This window comes from Epinephelus moara, chromosome 17, assembly GCF_006386435.1.
Source record: "Epinephelus moara isolate mb chromosome 17, YSFRI_EMoa_1.0, whole genome shotgun sequence".
In the NCBI taxonomy this organism is placed as follows: Eukaryota; Metazoa; Chordata; class Actinopteri; order Perciformes; family Serranidae; genus Epinephelus; species Epinephelus moara.
The window spans coordinates 31,811,172-31,833,756 of NC_065522.1; the positions used below are offsets into that span (position 1 = coordinate 31,811,172).

The following is a 22,585-nucleotide window of genomic DNA, read 5'->3' on the forward strand; positions in this document are numbered from 1 at the left end:
TATAGACTCACTGAAACCTCCAATTGAACTATTTTAATGGATGCAACATTAGCAGCCTACAGGTTGTTTTGGAGGTTAAATAAAAAGGGGGAAAAAAAGTCGGGCTTGGGTTGGTTTGGGGCCTGAGAATTATGATAAACCAGTGAGCCGGACCGGGTGCGGGCCCAGATTCTAGGCCCGTGCAGGCCACTAGTTAGTGCTACATGTGCAAAACGATAACAATTGCATAACCACTACAAGTAAAAATCCTACATTCAAACTTTTTAAACAAGAAGTGGGTTTAACTTGTTGGGTAGCCAATTCAAACTTTTTAAACAAGAAGTGGGTTTAACTTGTTGGGTAGCCACACTGTCACATTGTTTATCTTGTATTTTTGTGTCCTGCAGGTAGATTTTGAATGAAAATCTTAATCAAATTGTTATCAGAACATGGCGGAGCCAAAAGAGGTGAATTATTGTTTTAAAATGTTTAACGCTACATAAAGCTGTTCCTTTTTGGAGCTGTTTGTTACAACAAGTACATTTCTTAATTTCTACTGATTTTCTTTAGGAGGAATTGCGCAACGTGGCATTAAATTTGGTTGCCATGTTGAGAACTTCGCTGAGCAATCCAGCAGCAAACAGTATGTATCATGATATGTTGCATATTTGGAGTGGGACTTTGAAGTTAGTGAGTCGTGACTTTACCTCAGACATGATGACTTGAATAGCTTGCTTGTGTTTATTACACATTTTCAGTTTAAATATTAAATATCAAAATAAACATTCATAGTGTTCACATTACACTACAAGTGTTGTGTGCCAGTCATATTATACACACTATGGTGCCGGGGGGGGGGGGCATTATACACCTATTGCTTGCATTTATGTTCCTACATGTGTTAAATACAAAAGATGCCGTATGTATGGAGGATTTTGAACTGTTAAAAGGCAACTGTGATGGAGCTGACAACTGAGTAACAAAATTGTAGTAAAGAGTAATGTGTTACTTTTGCTGCTGAGTAATAAGTAATGTAATTAGCTTTACAATGATTAATCTGAACACTGAGAGAAATAAAATCATAACTGATAACATTGAGGCACATAGGAGACTGACATAGGAGCACATGAACAGATAAAAATTAAGTGAAGTAAATGGCTTTAAAACAATGTAATTTAACATAATGTAAGTAGAGGGTAAAAGAGCATACATGAATGAAATACATATGAAAATTAAAAAATGAAGTAAATCTAGGTTAAACATGCAAAACATTAAAATCAGCAAATGATGTAAACAAAGGTTAAAACGGCATACATGAATGAAATACAGATTAAAAACAGTAAATGAAGAAAATATAGTTTACAGAATAATTTGAAGTAAATACAAGTTATATAAAGCTAGTTAGACAAGTCAGCTAAATTGCCAAATATAGTACTGTTTTCTCTTCATAAATACCGTATACTGCAGGTAAGACTGTAGTATATTATCTTGGGGGAGGAAAAAAAGTGACTTGAGTTGCTTTAACTTTGACACAACTTGAGATAAGCTGTGATGTGACTTTACTTGCCTCATAAAAAATGACTTGAGACTTGGACCAAATGAATTGAGTCACATATCTGCCATTTATAGATATATAAATAAATAAAAGCCTTTTATCATACAGCTCATCAATTAATTTAGCCTGTAACAGTAATTACATGATGACATTGAATTATTAATGTTGAATTTATTGTTAATGAAGTTCAGGGACAGAGCGCTCCACAATCCAGGTCTGCTAGGGGCACCAGGCAGGACAGATGCCAGGAACCAGCAGGGCAGAGTTCTGCCCCTTTAACGGCACAGAGACCCTCAGGGACTGTTCAGAGCAACATGGCCAGGTTTGGATGTTGTTCTAAGGATGCATTAAGATGATTTTTTTTGTTGTTGCCCAAGTCCATTTAAATTTTGTGTGAAAAGGAATGAATAGAAGTTGGTTTTTAGTATTATCTGTAAATGATAAAAGCAGGGAATGAATAGAAGTTGGTTTTTAGTATTATCTGTAAATGATAAAAGCAGGGGGAAAGACCAACACAGAAGCATCAACAAGAGCCATCTTTAGTTCCTCACACAGTTGTTTGACAGTTGAGATGTCGGAATAATTTGAATTTTTGCTACACACTTTCTTTCAGGTGTTTCCCTGGACTATTTAGACAAAATTCTAGATCTCTCTCCAAAAAAAGGACAGGCACCAAACTGACCCCAGGCCAGTTCTTCCTACTGCATAGCTCCACAGAAAAGACGCCAAAACCCTCTGAGGAGCTGAAGCTTCTATAGGCTGGGTTGGGAAAAAGGACTGTAAATGTTCCAGAGGATGCTGGCCATAAGGAGGTATGTGATCTGGTATGATATTGTTAGTGAAGCAGGGTAAAAAATTTAAATTTGCACAAAATAGAGGCAAGCCTTATTAAAACAGAATATCCAGCTACAGATTATGCCTGATCTTTGCAACCAAATATTTCATTTATTCTAGGAATGCTGGCATTAACTCTAATAAACATATTTATCTTGTGCTCATTTATTTGAAACATATTTTCTCATCTTACATCCATAGATCACAGACATTCTTTGTGAGACATATCCGAAAATGTCTGATCTGGAGGGGGCCTGGATGCTTCACAAAGCCATGGGTAAAAAGCAAGATATAAATCTCAAACTTGACTGATTTTTTTTTTCTCAAAGTGAAGAAAATTTATTTATTTATTTATTTTTGTAAAGTTGTCATTTTTGAAAAGTATGATCCTTCAAACAAGGAGTTGACCAGAAATAATTATTTGATATTAAAACCCAAACAGGAGGATCAGGTCAACGGAAACTGAACCTTTTGTCACCAGAAGAGGAAGGATACACGGGGGCTAGTCTTGTGAAGACCTGGGGAGGCAAGGGCTGTCTTTATATTATGCCTATCCAGCACACTCTGGACATTTCTCCCCTGCCCTTCACAGCTCCGGAGTTCAGGGCCATGCCGAAAGCTCGGTGTGTGTCATGCCAGGAGTCTGTGCCGCTGCAGCTCCTCAGTCTCCATGTCAAGACATGTACCGAGTCTAACGGCACTGATGAGGTATGGCTTGCTCTCAATAAACTATAACATTGATTTTCTTTCTCTCTGTCCGATGTACAGGTTGGTTTACAGAGAAACTATTTGAAGGTGGGACCATGTTTGCAGTGTCCCCATTAGCTTACCAAAAAAGTTAATAAGTGTTACGACCCCTCCCTCTCTGTCTGTAGTTTTGTCACAGGCCTCTACCTGCAGGCAGTCATGGAGGGTTGTTACGATAATGTGGTGGCACCTGTGTAGGCCTCCTTCAAGGCTATGTTTCCACATAGCCGGCTATTTTCATATACGGAGACATTTCCCTTCGTTTGTGCCGAATTCTCCTCTGAAAACTATTCTTTCTAAAAACTCTGGCCAGGGTGGAGATTTTGGAAAACTCCGTTTTGCCCATTTGCATGTCAACTGGGGAAGACGGACTTCAGAGGAAGTGATGCATTGTTGTTGTTGCTATTTTGTGGATTCTGATTGGCTAACGTGGGCTTGAGCTTCACATTACGCTGCCACCTACCGGTTTGGCATGCTCTTGACGGCATATATACACCTATACACGGGTTAGTGTAAACCGAAAGCTTTTCTGNTTCTATGTTGAAGCTTGATATTACACTTTCAGGGGCCAATTTCAGAAAGCAAGTTTTGCGAAATGCCGGAGTCTGAAATGAGGGAAAGTCTGGGTTTTATGTTTCAGAAAGGGAGGTAGGTAACTCACACCAGAGAGTGGTAACTCCAGCCCGTTTCATAGAGGTAACTGAAGCTCAGAGCGTTACAATGGCAACTGAGTCTGTGAACCTAACCTGGTCGGGAGCAGTTTTCTTCAATAAACTCTAGAATTTCTGTGTCCTCCTCCTTACAGAGCCAGAGATGGTTTAATTTACTCATTCATTCAGTTTGTATCAAAGCTCATTAATTAGTGGATATTTACAGTCAGAATGTAAATCATGGTTGGATATTATTTTGTTACTCAAGAACTATCAAAAGTTGGCACTTTTATGCATATCAATCGTTTGTTTTTTTAACTTGTGTTTTTGCTCACATTGAACTATTAGATGGTGTGAATTCACCCTCAGCTTTGAATAAAACCTCTGCATGTCCTCTTAGGTAGGGGGCATATGTATCCCAAGTTAGTGAAGCCTTAGCTATTGTTTGTTAATCTTGGACACTTATATCTCCGTTCTTGGGGTCCCTAGGAAGTCAAAAGTCTCCAATTTTTTTGGTTTTGTTTAGTGACATTTATCATAGGTCAAATGCAGAGATTAGCCCGTTATTCACCAAAACCTGAAAATTGCTATTTTTCTTTTAGTGAACTTGGAGTCTAAATCCATATTTGAGGTCCAGGAATTCATCAGTTGCTATGGTGGAGTCATGCAACCTTTCCTCATTAACATTATTTGCATACCTTATGTAAAACTAAGGTGAAAATCATGAAATTCCTGCAATTTTCACTTTTAGTCAACTTAGAAATATGTTAGACTCTCACAGACTTAATGACTGTTTACATGTCCAGAAATTGCTATCTCACCATAACTAAGCCAGGCAACCTTTTAACATAATTTGCATAAATGATGTAATAATTAGGCCAAACCCAGGAAATGGCTATATTTGTCCAAGTGTAACCTTTAGTTTTTTTGTATAGCAGATCTGACCACACTATAGACAACAGTAGGCTTACCAAGATGGCACAGAGCCTATCCACTACAAAAAGACAAAGAATAGATTAAATGGTTAGTTCTTTAATGCCATTTCATGTAAACAAAAAATCAAACTCCTGACAAAGCAGCATATACATACTGACGACATAGGAGGTAAAGGTTCCCAGTGTCAGTGTCCACATTTTGTTCAATCAGCATCTGAACCTCTGATAGCTACTGTTCATTAAGTGGACAGTCAAATTCGGGGACGACTAGCACATCATCCACATCCTCTCCATAATCAGCTGCAGCATCCCAGTCAACGTCTGGCTCTTGAATATCCTATTGAACAAGACAGAGTAAAATACCATTTTTATTAGTCGTCATTACATATTTACAGTATCTCCTGCAGTGAGTTCTTCACAAAAGTTTAGTCTTTCAAAATAAACTGAGGATACAATATATGTTAAAAAAAAAAAAAAAAAGGAATTGGTACACTCGTAATCTAATGCAATCCAATATAACGGCTCAATTTCAGTTTGTTGCCATTGCCTGAAACGTGATAATTCTACTTAATGTTTATTATTGTGGTCATAGTGGATGGTGCTGGTGTACTGGAGTGCATTATATTGAGCTGTGTTACTTATACTTTTGTCAAATCCATTAACATACACTGAGGGGGATAATATATTAGCAACACTTTACAATATATTGCACAGCAGTACACCAGCTCCACCCACTACAACCTCAATAATAAACAAAGTATAATCATCACCCTTCTGACAATGTCAACAAAAACTGAAAATGTAAAAGCTTCATAAAAGTAGACTGTATGGCAGAGCAGTTGGATTGGATTGCACGTGTCCAAATACTATTGTACATATAATGCATCAGCCTATGGGGTTTTTTTAACACCAAAATTACCTGATATGCTCTGTTGTTCATTTAGATTTGTATTGGTGTTCCATTGTAGAGGTACTTAAAGGTTGAATATGGAGAATGAGCAGAATAGCGACATCTAGTGTCTCAAGATCGTCGTCACAACAGCCGAAATTAATTCCAGAAGTCGGGTTGCCAGGTTCTTTTGATATCAGCTGCACCATGTCAAGCCATGAATAATACAGGGTAATGATTCATTTCCACTAATCAATTAATTTTACAACATTATTTTACATTATTTAACGTTAGCCTAGCTATATATGTTGCTATGTGTGGTATTTATTCAGTTTTTTGGAAATCAGGATGTCAAGCTAACAGCTAACAGCAGGACGTTATAAACGGTTAAAACCCTCCCGTGGTCGGACATTACATGTCAAGTTTTCAAGGAAACGCTATACTTTTATTCTGCACCCCTCTAAAAGCACTGTGGATGTATTTTTTTTTTTTTTTTTTAAATATAGCTTTTAATAAGCATTCTCCATATTCAACCTTTAATGAATAGTTCACTGAGTGCAGTGGACTATATTACCAACATTAAAATCAATTCTGATTGTTTCACCAGTTGAAGATGTGTCATACTGCCTAGGGTCCAGAGAACCTTTTCAATTCCCCATTAATGGCTTATTTTTGATGTACAAGTTTCTAAATTGATGTAGGGAGTCGTTTGAATGGAAAAAATAACCTCAAGATTCTCCGGCTGGTCAATCGGTCGAAGCATCATTCCTACCCTCCAGATTTGCTCTGGAGATTTACCCCCTTCTGATCTGAGTGGGTGGTTGTTCCAACCTTCCACAAAAGCCTCCAGGTCTGCCTTCAGTTTGGGAAGGAATGTCAGATGGACTGCGAAAAGATCTTCTGTAGATGACAGGATAGGAGTAAGTATGTGCACATGTGAGCTTCAAAACCATACCATACAATTAAACACAGCAATTGAACTGTCGGGTTTGGGTGTGTCTTTTAAGCTGTATTTATTATCTTGTCTCTGAATATTTGGGCCGAAATCAAATATTGAATTGCCTTTTGTATAAACATCTCATTCATTCAATGTTCTGTTTTTGAGGCTTTTGAACCATGTTGTGAGTTCCTTTCAAATTGTATACAACCAGACATGATTCCATTAATGTTCATTAATGTGGTCCTGACATTTGTTAACCAATAATTGTATTGAAATAGATAATTAATAAAAGTGGCAGTGCCTTCCTTGTTTTCCGCTCCAAGTCAAGAGACAAACCCGTACCCCAGGAGGACACATCAAGAAGGCAATCCATCTCTAGGCTGTGGAGTTCGTTGTAATATTTTGATGTCACACACACATCCTGACATCGCCCCACAAACGTTCGATTCTATGGATATAAAAATTAATAATAGTCAAAGTCTTCACAGGAATTGGTAACATGACAAAATGTTAATATTTTATTCTACACACATTAGACTGATTAGCTTGGTAAAAGCATGCTAAATAAAATAAAAACCTTTGATTATGGACGCTTTTCCCTGACATGAAGCTTCCTCGATCAACTCCGCGGACGTTGAACATGTATCGGGCTATTTCAATGTTCTCCACCGTTAAAATATTTCAGTGTAGTAAAATACATAGAACTCAAGTCGGCCGGCATTTTCACATTATTTTGTACCATTATCATGGCAATATTTCTTTTACCATAAAAATACTAATCACAAAACATTGGTTAAGAGCCACAAAGAACTCTCAGCATATTTTTTTCTGTTCATTTGGCTTTCGTGCTGTGAAAAAGCACCTGGGCGCTGTGTGTTGTAATGGTAGGGAAAACCCTGCAAGTGATACATTCCCTGTTAAAGTGGCTGTGTGTATATATTTATACATACATGTGACATAAGGATGAGCATAAATAAACATAGTTGTGTTTAGTGCATATGCTCTTGTGACAAGAGATCAGTACAAGTAGGTAATAAATAAGTATGTAATTAAGGATTTGAGATAATAAGCCTAAAGCCAAGTCTATGCTCAAGTTCTGAAAATAGGACAAAAAATCCATCATGTTTGTGTTTGTACATTGCAGCTTGTAAAAACTTACCTTGACGGTATGCCATGTGTCTTGGTTGCTTTTTTGAAAGCAGCAAATGCTGTTGATGCACGATTGTTTGTTGCAGCATTCAAGCACATCACCTGTGTTATGATGAGATTTTTTTCAAATATGTATACTTAATATTTTTCAATATTTTACATGTACAACTGGGCTACACTCTTGTCAGTGCAAGCATCAAGGATATTTTACCACATATCCCACAACTTGAATCGGAGAGCGGTTTGTGTGTTCTCACCATGGAGGAAGGAGAGGATAGGGGAGAAAGAGAGGAGACAAGTAGAGAGGGGGAGGTTATATATTCTAGTCACCTTAAAGGAGAATTCCGGTCATTTTCCATATAACGCTCCACAGCTCCAGGTCCACGAGTGCTACAATGGGAAAAGACCCGAAAAAAAAATGTGCAGGTGGGACCGAGCTTCCTGCTATGTAGCTGCGCAGGGGCTAAGCAGTGGCGGATTTTGCCACGGCTGTTTCCATATCATTGTCTTTGCTGATATGGAAACAGTCCCGAGCTCGACAGTCGACTAGTAAGGTCTACCCAGGAAACTAGAGTAAACAACGGAACGTTACAGAAACACACACGTAGCACTGCTCTCTCTCATTAACGGAGTTTATCCACACTCAGTGTTGTGTGGTAATGAGTTGGTTGATGTAACAAAGCATGTGTAGTGATATTTTGAGCATAAAAGAGGCCAAACTCACGGTTAGGAGACTCTTCCCCCATCACTTTGCTGTTAAGCAACAATGTTGCGCAGCTACGTAGCAGGAAGCTCAGTCCCACCTGCACATTTTTTTTTCTGGGTCTTTTGCTATTGTAGCACTCACGGACCTGGAGCTGTGGAGCGTTATATGGAAAATGACCGGAATTCTCCTTTAATGACCCTTCCCACCATGCGTTAGGGGTGTGTAGGGTAACAACTCATAATAATACCCTTACATTGAAACAGCATGCATTTTACCGCAAAACCTGGCTGACAGACCTTCTTAAGCAATTTCAGTGTTTCCTTTTATTTGTCAACCGTCTGTATGCAACTTGGAGTTTGTGCCAGAGTTTACACCCTATAAAATGTTTGCTTTAACACATTTTCTTCCACAGAGAACATCAACTGATGAAAAGACCCCATCAAATGAAATCTTACCTTCCTGGAGAAGCCATCCACTGCACCAAAAAGTACAATGTTGTACCTGGTGGACACATAAAAGCCCTCGCATAGCAGAAATCCGCTCTCTCGTGGAGGCTGAATGTGCGTGTGCTGTATAGTTTAATTTACCCACAGATTATATTTTTTGCTCCCTTGTTATGTATTTCTTCGCTTGCAGCTGCCTGTACACCTCTCGTATGTTGAATTTGTGCTCGAGGACTTAGATCCTCTGCATGGGCAGTTAAAATGTGCGCGCGTGAGATATATTATTTGCTCGCTCATATGTTTTATCGCTCTCTCTATTATTGACATAAACGTAATCCCATAGCTGCCCCCTGCCCAGCCTGGAGGACACTGCTAGCTCTCGCTATCACAACAGAGCTAGCAACATTATCAAAGACACATCCCACCCCGGTCACCACCTGGTCGAACTGTTGCCCTCTGGCAGGCGCTACAGGTCCCTTAGAACACGGACAAACAGGTTCAGGGACAGTTTCTTTCCAAGAGCTGTCACAACACTAAACTGTAAAAAGTGATAACACTGTTCCTGGAATATCTACAAGCAAACCATTTGCACTATACTGTGCAGAAATATTTATGGCACACACTGCATATACTTGTTCATAGTTTGCCTATTCTATTTTCATTATATATTTTTATTGCTATTGTTCTTTCTTGTTGCACTGACTGGAGTGGCACCTTAATTTCGTTGTACACACAATGACAATAAAGGCTATTCTATTCTATTCTATTCCATTCTATTCTATAATGTTTTGGTTGATTTATATGTTGTTTTCATAATCTGAATCTGTTAAGTGATTCAAGATGTCAGATGAATGTAATGCAGTAAAAAGTACAGTATTACTTCTGAAATGTAGTGGAATAAAAGTACACGGGAGCATAAAATAGAAATACTCGGGTAAATTAAAAGTACCTCGACGCTGTACTTAAGTAGCTTCAGTACTTCAGCAAATGTATGACTTTAGTTTCCACCACTGTCCATTAGGTCCATTAGTCAACTAGTCACCCGCATGTTTCCAATATTAATGTAATTATTAAATTATATATTTCGGTCACTTAGTCGCAGAAAAAACAACAACAAACAAACATGAAACTCTGTTAGGAGCTGCGCCTTATCAAAATAAATCCAAACCGGTTTGCTAAGTTTTAAACAGTGTTTGCTGCTGCTCCGTTGATCAACAGTTATTCTGAGAGCGCACTTTTAAAATTGTTGCTGTTTTTAGCCTTTTAAGAAAACACTCTAAAACTTAAATTTAACTTCAGGGGACATACAAGTTCACCGTAGCCTACTTTTTGCTGGTTAATCTGTGCATCGCCTTTGATGTGGGACTTTAATGTGAAAGGACAGACACAGGAAGTGTCAGGTTAATCTCCAGGGCTGGTACCTGTGGTTATTCCACAGGCTAGTTAATAACATGTCGGGCAGGAAATCCAAAGTGTGGGATCATTTTGAGAAGGTGAAGGACGAACCCAAGGTGATATGTAAACTCATCTTCATTGGTCGACTACAAACATGACGCATTAGTTGACCAGGAAAATACTTAGTCGGGGGGGGGGGGGCAGCTTTACTAAAAACTACAGTATATTTTTAACATCACAATTAACAAGTCATGTAGAAAGCAGGCGAAACGACACACACTAAACAGGGAACCAGAGTGCCCCCCTACAGAGGCTGAGCCCCCAGTGTCCTCAGACCCTGGACACGCCCCTGTTAGAGTCTGTAAATTAATGACTGACTCTCTCAGAAGGTAAATATATTTATTTTGTAGTTTAATTACATGTAACCAGTCATTCCTCAGCACTGTTACTACATAATAAAGAAAGAAATAATCGCAAACAAGCCTGTTGTTCGTTCTGCAAGCTCTCGCGAGATCACGAAATGCGCCGCACGGGAAAGTCTCCATGAAGAAACCACACAGAGCAGTCAGTGTTATGTGTACAAAACATGAGCTGATAAAAGCTCCACTATAACTGGACACCCAGAGACAACAACCTGTCCTTCATCACCATCTGTCTCTGTCCCTCAAACCGGAAGTCCACTGTCCCTGAATCCCAGCAGACAGAACCCGGAGCACTGACCGCAGACTGGAAACCAGTACATGAGGAGAACAAAATGGCCGCCACGAGGCTCAGAGTGAACCAGACAATGAGCGGATGATCCACGGAGCCTCGAGACTCTTCCTCGTGTCTTTAGTGTGGCTGCTGTCAAGCCCTTTTTATCCATGACGTCATCAACACTCACCTCAACATCGCTGCTATCAGAGGACGAGCCTGCTGCTTGTCTTCTCCGGACCTTGTTGCTCCGGTGCTCCGGGTTCTGCTTGTCCTCCTCCATTCCGCTCCTCTACTGCTCCTCCTCTCTCATGGACTCTGATGTAGTGATGTTACGCTCGAGCCAGTTTGCTCGACACAGTGTCGATCTTTCGACGCACAAGTGTTCCGAGACAGTTTCGATCCCTGCTTCGGCACGCCCACAATCACGTGACTACCGGGAGCGATGCCTCGTCTCAGGCTTTTCCAGGTCTTCCACTTAGATGCAGTTCTGACACACGGCCAGCAGATGTCACTCTTCTGACTGTATGAAATGCTTCGAAGCAGTTGTGTCAAAGTGGTTCTTTTTTTTTTTTTTTCCTCCTTTATTAAATCTTTGGTAAGTACAATTAAACAGAGCAAAACAGGAGCAAAATACAGATAAAGGTGAGACATTCCAAGAACATACTGAAAAAAGAAAAAGGACAAGAGACAAATGTAAAATATAATGAAAAAAAAAAAAAGCAGAGAATAAGTAGGAAAGTAATTAAGTATGCGAGACCATATCTCATGTAAACAAATTTAGCGACTTGCAAATGTTGATAGTCTTTAAAGCCTTTGTGTTTTTCGATGAAGAGATTGTCCTCAAATATTGTTCAAATTCTTTTTTAAGTAAAAAGAGATCAGGCTTTCTGTTGATGAATTTGCACTTGTGTATGTGAAATTTTGCAAAAAATAAAAACACATTTATAAAAAAGAAAGCATCACTATCCTTGTGAATAAAATTATTAAAACCAAAAATAACATTCTTATAGTAAAGGTGAAAATCAGAAAAGACAGAGTCAGCAATAAACTTGTGGAAGTCCCTCCAGAATTTATAAGTGAATTCACATGACCAAAATAAGTGAGTGCATGTTTCAGGATGCTTTTGGCAGAAAGAACAATTAACATCTATACCATTCTTAAATTTTGATAAATATTGTTTTGTAGGGTAGAATTTGTGTATCAATTTAAATGAGATCTCTTTGACTTTGTTTGTTAAAAAAAATCTTTGTGGTAACGTCCAAACTTTTTTCCACTCAATATCAGACACGAAATTGGCCCAATAAAATGTCGCTGGTGGGACGGAAACTTGGCCATCCTGAAACATGGCTCTTATTCTGGGGTTCAGAAGCTTACCAGATGAAAAGCAAACACTACCGAGAGAAGACTGTGACCCATCAGGAGGATTGAATGATAAGGGAGGAGAGCTGTCAGAGTACCTGAATAACATGTACAGGCCAGAAGGAATAGCGTCAAATACCACTGAAAATTCTCTAGGTGTTATTGGTACATTATATCTCATAGGAAATTCAGAGTAATTATACAACAGTCCGTCTTTTTTGAACAATTGACTAACCAAAACAATTCCGTTGTTAAACCATTTATCCAAAAAAATTGATTTATTTTTGTAAACAATGTTACAGTTGTTCCAGATGAAGCAACTCTGCGGAGAAAAATTGTGTTTGTAAATCAATGTCCACGCTAAAAGAACCTGCTGATGAAAGTGAGAAAGTTTCAGTGGTATTTTTGGAATGCTATAATTGCAGAGCAACAAGAAATTAAGGCCGCCCAAATTTGAGAACACATGATGTGAGATGAAATTCCAAATAGATGTGGGGTTTTTCAAATATTTTTTGATCCAATTTATCTTGAAGGTATTATTAAGTGCGCCAAAATCAATAAAATTCAAACCACCTTTGTCATAGGAGTTTAAAGTGAAAGATTTTCTTAAGTAGTGGGTTTTGTTTTTCCATAAAAAAAATTGTGTAACATTTTATCAATTGATTTGCAAGTTGTGTTATCAACATGTAAAGACTGAGCAGCATAGGTTAGACGTGTGATTCCCTCTGCCTTTGAAAGCAGAACTCTTCCCTTTAAAGACAAGTCTCTCTGCAGCCAGTGGTTAAGGATTTTTTGGGTTCTTTCTATAATAGCAGTGAAGTTTACAGAGCATCTGGATTGCCCATTTTTAGTGATCTGAATACCAAGGTATGTTACAGAGTTTCTCACAGGAATTCCATGAATTGAGGCCACCAAACAGTCTTTAACAGGCAGAAGTTCGCATTTATTAAGATTAAGGGAAAGTCCGGAGGCTTTCGAAAAGGACTGGATACTGTTGATTGCCACTGATACTTGCGAAGCATCCTTGAGAAAGAGAGCAGTGTCATCTGCTAGTTGACTTATGAATATTTCTCTGTTAGCGACGACCATACCCTTTAATGAACTGAGTTTGATATGTAAATTAAGGAGTTGTACAGAAAGAAGAAATAGATACACTGATAGGGGGCACCCCTGCCTCACTCCACGTTTCAAAGAAAATCTTGGGGAAGTACCACTAGCAAGTTTTATAGAACTATTACTATTGAAATATAACATATGAACTGCATTGCAAAAAGATTGACCAAAGCCAAATTTATTTAAAGCAGTAATAAGAAAATCATGTTCCAAGGAGTCGAAAGCTTTATAGAAATCCAAAAAAAGAATAAAACTGTCATCCTGTACAAGTTCTGGGTAATCTATTATATCTAAAATTAATCTTATGTTATTTGAAATGTGCCGATTCTGCATAAATCCAGATTGACTCTCATCAATAACAGTATCTAAAACAGGTTTTACTCTATTTGCAAGAATCAGTGCTAGTATCTTATAATCATTGTTCAATAGGTAAATTGGTCGCCAATTATCTAAGAGTAAAGGGTCCTTTCTTGGTTTGGGAATCAGGGTGATTAGGCCCTGACATAAAGTAGGAGGAAGTGCACCCCTATCAATGCTTTCCTTAAAGACTTCTAGAAGAAACGGGGCTAAGCTGTCAGAGAATTGTTTATAAAGCTCGGCAGTAAGGCCGTCTGTCCCAGGAGACTTATTAACTTTTAGATACTTTATAGCATCTGCGACTTCATTCAGAGAAATTGCCCTGTCACAAAATTCACTATCAGCCTCACTCAGCTGAGTAATATTATCTATGGAATTAAAAAAATCGAAAGCAGCTTGAGGGCAATATTCAGAAGAATAGAGTTTACTATAAAAATCAGCACAATATTTTGCAATGGTATTCTTATCATTAGAAATTGTTCCATTAATATTTAGTTGTAGAATAGAGTTAGTGTTGGATTGGTGTTTCTCAAGTCTGAAAAAATAAGACGAGTTCTGTTCTCCTTTTTCAAGCCACTTTTTACGAGACCGAACAAATGCTCCTTCAGCTTTGCGCTTAAAAATTTCATCTAACCTATGCTGCAAGTCAATTAGTTCTGTCTTATCAGATTCATTGAGGGCCTCTATTGGTTTGGAAGTAAAAAATGCAATCTTATGTATTACTTCTTTCTCATCAGCCCTTCTTCTCTTTGCCAAATTAATGCTGTATTTTCGAAAAAAATTACCAAGTTCATATTTCAAAAGCTCCCAGTTGTTACAGAACATATTTTCAGCTAGAGCTTTGTTCCAGTGAAGCCTTATCAAACTATGAACTTCAGCAATTACTTCCTTATGCTCAAGGATAGTACTGTTAAGTTTCCAATATGATGCTTTAGCACCAGAGGAGGATGACAAAGGGACAGTTAAATGAATTGTTCTGTGATCTGAAAGCGGCGCAGGATAAATATCCGTTTTAACTTCTTTCAAGTCTTTTGAGATAAGCCAATAGTCAATGCGCGAGTGACTAGTCTGTGTCTTGTTGCACCATGTATATGTTCTTAGAGCTGGATGAGAATCCCTCCAAGAATCAGTTAAATTAAATCTTTGTGCAAACAACCTTACATACGAGTTAGGAGTCTAAACTCCTAGAAGGCCACCTATCCATGCAATTATCAAACACAATATTAAAGTCTCCACCAAAGATTATAAAAGAATCTGGATATTTGGATAGCCAGTGCAGTAAACGCTCTTCCAACCTGTCAAAATAGAGATTATTCTCTGTTTGACAGTTGAATCCGTACACATTGACTAAAATATAGATAGAATGTGCAGCCTCAAGTATCAGAAAAATATAATGACCATCTTTATCACAGTCAGAGATCAAGACTTTTCCATTAAATTTGCTTTTCAGTATACAAACACCAGCAGCGCGCTCCGTGCCATGGGACATCCACAAATCATCTCCCCACTGCGACCTCCAGAAAGGCTTGTCTTGTTCAATCGAGTGGGACTCTTGTATAAAGCAAAAATCTGTGCCAAACTGCTTGCAAAACAAAAATAAGGCTTTACGTTTAACATTGTTTCTTAAACCTCTCGCATTTAAAGAGATAATAGACAGAGACATAAGGATAAAATAAGAAGAACAAAAAATAAAATAAAAAGACAAATAAGCGAAAGCTTAGACCAAATAAGTGAAGAAGTGGTTAAGTTGAAAACCTGTGGTCACTTAAGAGAGTACTGTTGAAGATGAGAACTGCAAACCCTGGATGAGGGAACTGTGAACTTGAGCTATAACAAAGAATATTTAATAAGAAAATAAAGCCAATGTGGCATATAACCCACCTCACATATGTGTGATTTTTGAAGGAGAAAAAGTGCAACCTCTCACTCTTTTTAAATGACTAGTTCAACAAAAAATAGCTGCTGTTCAGCTCACTCAGGAGCAATATTCAATGTACCGCATGAGTATTTAAAATAAAGTGCATATTCAAAATGGCAATAATAACTGAAAAATATAAGGCAGCTTAATTCTGATCGGCTTTTGAGCGCAATTAAAACATGTCAGGTGACAAAATAGAAGAAAAACAGTCACTGTGAGAGATGAGTTAAAACAGTTGAACCATGTATTACTTAAGTTTGTACCTTGTGCTACCTCAGAACAAGTCATTGAGGTGGAAAAGTTTCTTTCACATTCACGAACGCACGCCCCCCAACGAAGAACGCCAACTTATTTTCCTTGCGTGCTTTCTCCACGGCTGGCCAGAGTCGGTTTCTCCGGTCGCGGTCATCAGCTGACAGATCTTCTGCCAGCTTTAAGTTGTTGTCTTTCAGGAAGGCTGACTTCTTGGCGGAACGCCAGACAGCATCACGATAGATCCTGGATGTGAATTGCATGATGACTCCTCTGGGTTGGTTGTTGTTGAGCTTCTTGGGACCGAGGCGGTGTACCATATCCACGACGTCTGGTAGTTTATCCTTCGCCTCCGGTAAAATAGACTGGCAGACCTGGATAACCTCTTACCGCACGTCTTGCTTCTCCTTCTCGGCCAAGCCGTAAAGTTTCAAATTCCAACGGCGTGAGTAGCTCTCCAGGTGAGAGAACCGCTTCTGCTGTGTTTCAGCATTTGCCTTGTATTTTTTAAGTTGTGATTCAACGTTGACAACTCTGTCCTTCATATCATTTATCTCGACACAAACGGCATCAGAGGACTCTTTCACAGCCGTGATTTGTTTAGTGTTCTCTTGAACTGCCTTTTTCATCTCGGAGATCACTATGGAGTTGCCACCGACCTCGAGTTAATCAGTCTGGTAAGTGACGAGAGCTGGGAGAGGACAGTAGTTGTCTCCGTGTCCTCAACTTTTCTTAGCTTACCGGCAGGAGAGGCACATGGTGTGAGAGGAAGCGGAGGAAATTCTTCTTCCATCAGGGCATACTGTGATGGTTCGGAAACCGCTTCCAAATAGTCATGCATGGAGTCGATAAGAGTATTTTTAGCATCAGCAGGCTTATCGAGGGTGGAAATTAGCTTCATGGGTTGGCTAACGTTAGCAGGCTTGCTAGCGGAGCAGATGTTAGCTAGCGACTTCTTGGGTTCAGTCTTTCTCTTCTCAGGTTTACTCATTTGGGTTCGTTGACGACAACCAAAAGTTGCAGTTGGCAAAAATGATCGAATAGGCACAAATAAAGTCTTTGTTCACCGTGTTTAGTTGGAAAGAAATAATTAGGTTTGCAGAGCTCGAGGAAACCTCGAGTATGCTCCACGCGACTGACTGTTTACCTGCCACACCCCCTCACCGGAGTCTACTTCTTCTACGCCAACAACACCAACTGCTCACAGCACTATTTCCCCCGCCACCACCCCCCACAGGCCCCAGCTATCACTGCCACTTCCACCGGTCATTTTCCCTATAGAGACCATTGCTCTGCCCCGCCGGTTGCGAGCCCGCAGAGGTGGTGTGGACCATGGGATCCTTCGCCCGCTGGCTCGTGTCTCAGCTTCAGCCACTTCAGCCACTGAGGAGCTTACTCTCCGTATTGCCCTGATTAATGCTAGATCGCTAGCAAACAAGACTTTCTTGTTAAAAGACTTTTTCACCTCTCGTGATCTGGATTTTCTGCTCCTGACGGAGACTTGGCTTCAGGCTGGTGAGTGTACACCGTTCTCTGAACTCCTTCCTCCTGACTGCTTATTTCTCAGTTCCCCTCGGACCACCGGCAGAGGTGGAGGTCTAGCCTCTGTGTTCAAATCCAGCTTTGAATGTCGTCAAATTCTATTTGACAATTATTCCAGTTTTGAGCTGCAACTGTTTGAGCTAAACCTGTCCCCTCCTGTCATGTTTGCAGTTGTATATCGTCCTCCTAAATTTAATAAGGACTTTATTAATGACTTTGCCGATTTTCTATCAGAGGTTACTGTGAAGTATGACCACTTTTTAATTTCTGGCGATTTTAATGTCCATGTGTGTTGTGAATCCAGACCTCTGGTCAGTGATTTTTCAAACCTCATCGCTTCTTTTAATCTCATTCAGTCTGTGACCAGCCCGACTCATGAGAAGGGTCACACCTTAGATCTTGTGCTATCACATGGGTTATCTGTGAGTGTAAATGAGATATGTGAAACAGCATGTATTTCTGACCATCTGCCTGTTTTATTTACCGTTTCAGTCCCCTGTTCGCGGACTGTAACCCGTGCTCCCTCACGCCGCCTGCGCATGTTGAACCCTCAAACTGCATCACAATTCTCTGCCATGTATGCCGACGTAAACATGTTTAGCACTCCGGATGTCAATCATGGTCTTAATGCCGAAGAGCTTTTAAGTGTTTTTAATTTTACATGCACTGATATCCTGGACTCTGTTGCCCCTTTCAGATTTAAGCGCTCTAAAGCATTTTTTGAGCCATGGTTAAATGACTCCACACGTTCTCTCAGACGTTCATGTCGGCGTGCTGAGAGGAAGTGGAAAAAAGATAAGCTCCACGTCTCCAAAGAAGCTTTACGTGAATGTTTATCAGCCTACCAGCGAGTCGTTAAAGCTGCCAAAATGGAGTATATATCAAATATTGTCTCCAATAACAGTCATAAGCCCCAGGTTCTGTTCAGCATTTTTAACTCCCTTGTAAACCCGTGCGATAACTCTCCAGTCGTGCCATCGCCCACTCTCTGTGAGAGCTTTCTTAAATTTTTTATTGAAAAAATTTCTGCCCTTAGGCCAGTTGCTTCCACTCTCACTGCCCCTGGTCCTGACCCCACTGTGCCTCCTTTACCTGCTGTCTTTGACCAGTTTGAGCCAGTATCTCTCTCCTCACTATCAGATATAGTTAAGCATCTGCGGCCGACTAACTGTCCCTCTGACAGCATTCCCTCTCGCCTCTTCAAAGATGTTTTTGGTACTGTGGGGTCCACTGTTCTTGCTGTCATAAATACCTGCCTTAGCTCAGGGTGTGTTCCAGCTGCTCTCAAACATGCTGTAGTGCAGCCCCTTATAAAAAAGAAAAACCTGGACCCCTCTCTCCTGTCAAACTACAGACCAATCTCCAAATTACCATTTTTGTCCAAGGTTTTGGAGAAAGTGGTCTTTACTCAGCTGCAATCATTCCTAGTGGCCCATGACATGTATGAAAAGTTCCAGTCTGGCTTTAAACCACATCACAGCACTGAAACAGCACTTTTGAGGGTTTTTAACGATCTTTTGTCAACTGTTGATTCATGTAACTCTGCTGTTCTGGTGCTGCTTGACCTGTCAGCAGCCTTTGATACCGTAGATCATAGGATCCTCCTGTCTCGCCTGGAACAGTGGGTGGGTATCACAGGTACTGCCCTTCTATGGTTTCAGTCCTACCTCACTGATCGGAGCTTCTCAGTTAACTTAGGGGAATTCAACTCAGCTACGGCTCCTCTCACCTGCGGTGTCCCCCAAGGCTCCATTTTGGGCCCCATCCTCTTCTTGCTGTACATGCTGCCATTAGGGTTGATTTTTAAGAAACACAACATACCTTTTCACTGTTTTGCAGATGATGTACAGATCTATCTGCCCCTTAAATCCATTAGCAAGGATTCTGTACAGCCACTGCTAGAATGTTTAAAAGATGTCAAATCCTGGATGGACAGTAACTTTTTAAATCTCAATGAGGATAAAACAGAGATCATTATGTTTGGATGTGACCCCTCCGATTACTCTGCTGATTTTCTGGGCCCCTTCACTCCTAACATCCGTTCCTCTGTTAAAAATCTCGGTGTGACCTTTGACAGTGCTTTTAAATTCGATAAACAAGTTAGATCAGTAATACAAACCAGCTTTTATCAACTCAGGCTTTTAGCTAAAGTAAAGGGCTATCTCTCCCCCCAGAATCTAGAGAGGGTAATCCATGCTTTTATAACCTCACGTCTGGACTACTGTAACTCGCTTTATGTCGGTATTGACCAGTCACTGCTACACCGTCTACAGCTTGTCCAGAACGCAGCAGCCCGCCTCCTCACTGGAAAGCGTAAACACGATCACATCACACCAATCTTGGCCTCGCTCCACTGGCTTCCAGTGCGTTTTAGAATTGATTTTAAGATTTTATTGATTGTTTTTAAAGCCCTAAATGGGCTGGCACCCCCTTATTTAACCGAACTCCTGCACTTTCATGCTCCCTCCAGAGCCTTGAGATCAGCCAGTCAGCTATTACTGGCTACTCCTAGGACTAGGCTGAAGACCAGAGGCGACAGAGCCTTTGGGGCGGCTGCCCCTAGGCTCTGGAATAGCCTGCCCCTGCACATTAGGTCTGCCCAGACCCTAGAGGTTTTTAAGTCTTTTCTTAAAACCCACTTCTTCTCTCAGGCTTTTAACTCAGGTTGAGCTGGACACCCAAACATTTTAGCTTATTTTGATCTTATTTTATAACTCTTGTATTTTATTTTATTGTATTGTATTTTATGTATCTTATGGTTATTATTGTGGTGTACTATTAGGTACCTCATTGTATTTGCTTGTTTATTTCTATTGACCTGTTCAGCACTTTGGTCAACCTTGGTTGTTTTAAATGTGCTTTATAAATAAAGTTTGAGTTGAGTTGAGTTGAGAAACGGGACTGCTCAGAGCGCCATCTTGGCTTCCCCCGTGTCAAAGTGGTTCACTGCTTCATGAAGCTTCGATTTCACCGTCACTACTCTGATGTCCTGGGCTGAGTCTTAAAGGGATAGTGTATGGAGTTAGATTTGTCTCATTAATACCTGTAAATGCACAGAGGGTGATCTACAAATATTTCTTGATCTGCACACGTCTCATAATTATGTGTGTGAACAGATCGACAATCTGTGTGTAAATGTGTAATCTGTAAATATAAAACACCTTCCACAAATACAAAAAAAGATTTGTAAACTCACAAAAATATTTTGCAAGTATAAAACGGATCTGCAAATACACAAACACATTCCACAAATACAAACAATATCTGTGAATACATTCAATTAATTTGCAAATAAATGAAAAGCATTTGTGAATATCTTCCTAACATTTACAAATTTCGAACAGGCATTTGTGAACTCAGTTTTTATTTGTGAATCGAAAAAACATTTGTGGATCTCAGTTCTACGTGTGTGTATTTGCTTTTTATATTTTATGAATAGCTGTATTTATTTTCTGTTATTGTTTAATGATAAAATGGTCTTTTAAATGCTGTGCTGAAAATGTCTAAATCTTAAACCCTATAATTTTGTACTAATTACACTAGCATTGAAAGGTTGTGGAGAGATGTCTGGATGTCATTCACCAGCATCTTCTACCGTGGCCCTCTTTACAGGTTGGATGGTACTGACTTCTGGTCTATTTACAATGTATAAAATGTTGCACCCTGCTTTTGTCTCCCCAGCCCGCAACATAAATGTTTACTGTTGCCATGGCAGCAGATGCGGTTTCAGTAGCTAACGTTAGCTTAGCGCAATCTACATATTAACAATGAACAATACAACTACAATATTACATTTCTAAACAAAAAGAGCTACCAACACCAACAGCTGTTCTATCAAAGACCTTAACCAGGGTGTTGCCACTTGTCATATCTTACAACAGTTAACGTAACCTCACTGAAACAATGTAACCTAACTAAACACGGTGCGGTCAGCACAGACATTACAACTACATTAGTAAGAGTACACTAATAATAAGATGTGAAGTGCTTTGTGACTTTAATCCTACTCGAAATGAAAAATATAAAGGATGAGTTGGCTGATAACTACCAACTGAAGAAGCAGCCAAGCCACCGTGTCTTTCATACTCAAACAGAAATGTATGCAAAAGTGTGCGCCAGATATATAGAACAGATAAACACACACTAATACTCACTGTATTACATTAACATAAAACAATGAATGCACGTTACTTATCGCTGATTATTATTAAAAAAACAACAACAAAAATCAGCTCATAGAAAGACTGCGTGCTCTTACTTTCACATGCAAAGATGACGTCATCAGCTGGGTGATCACGTGCTATCCGAAGATGGCCGAGTGATACGAGTGCATTTTCGTTCGGACCGGCAGAAAGTTTGTCTCAAAAATCCATGTGTGTAAAAAGCAAATCCACACACGTAGAACTGAGATCCACAAATGTTTTTTCGATTCACAAATAAAAACTAAGTTCACAAATGCCTGTTCCAAAGTTGTAAATGTTAGGAAGTTATTCACAAATGCTTTTCATTTATTTGCAAATTAATTTAATGTATTCACAGATATTTTTTGTATTTGTGGAATGTGTTTTATATTTACAGATTACACATTTACACACAGATTGTCGTTCTGTTCACACACATAATTATGAAATGTGTGCAGATCAAGAAATATTTGTAGATCACCCTCTGTGCATTTACAGGTATTAATGAGACAAATCTAACTCCATAATAGTGCACCCAAAAATGAAAAAAATTCAGCCATTATCTACTCACCCATATGCTGACGGAGGCTCAGGTGAAGTTTTAGAGTCCTCACATCCCTTGCAGAGATTGGCGGGGGGAACATAGTAATCCAAGTGTCCTGAAGCCTCTGTCCTGGGTGCACTATCCCTTTAAGAAGCCTTCCTGTTAGAAGCCCCGCCCCTCTTAGTTATTGTTGCTAAGGAAGACGATTTCCCACCAGGAAGTAATAGGCTCGCTGGAGATGAACTGCGCCTCGCCTAGAAAGTAGACGAGAGCAGGCAGCCGCAGCAGGGGGCGGTGACAACAAGCTGCGGTGAAGTCGGACAGTTTCTTTTTCTTCTTGGTGTTTTATGGCGGTTGGCAAACAACGTTATGGTGCATTACCGCTACCAACTGGTATGGAG

General features: G+C 39.7%; 1 protein-coding gene, 1 long non-coding RNA gene and 1 pseudogene across 2 annotated transcripts in view; 1 reads left to right on the forward strand and 2 right to left on the reverse strand.

Moving 5' to 3' along the window:
• LOC126404313 (zinc finger protein 271-like) overlaps positions 1–22,585 on the reverse strand; it is a 79,264-nt gene that overhangs the window by 23,421 nt on the left and 33,258 nt on the right. The gene's annotated exons all lie outside the window — the stretch shown is intronic.
• LOC126404331 (zinc finger protein 239-like) overlaps positions 1–22,585 on the reverse strand; it is a 62,486-nt pseudogene that overhangs the window by 22,399 nt on the left and 17,502 nt on the right.
• LOC126404397 (uncharacterized) lies at positions 384–3,608 on the forward strand. The gene is made up of 5 exons (XR_007571462.1): positions 384–446; positions 550–622; positions 2,148–2,346; positions 2,570–2,645; positions 2,811–3,608. It is a non-coding gene; the product is annotated as an uncharacterized LOC126404397 (long non-coding RNA).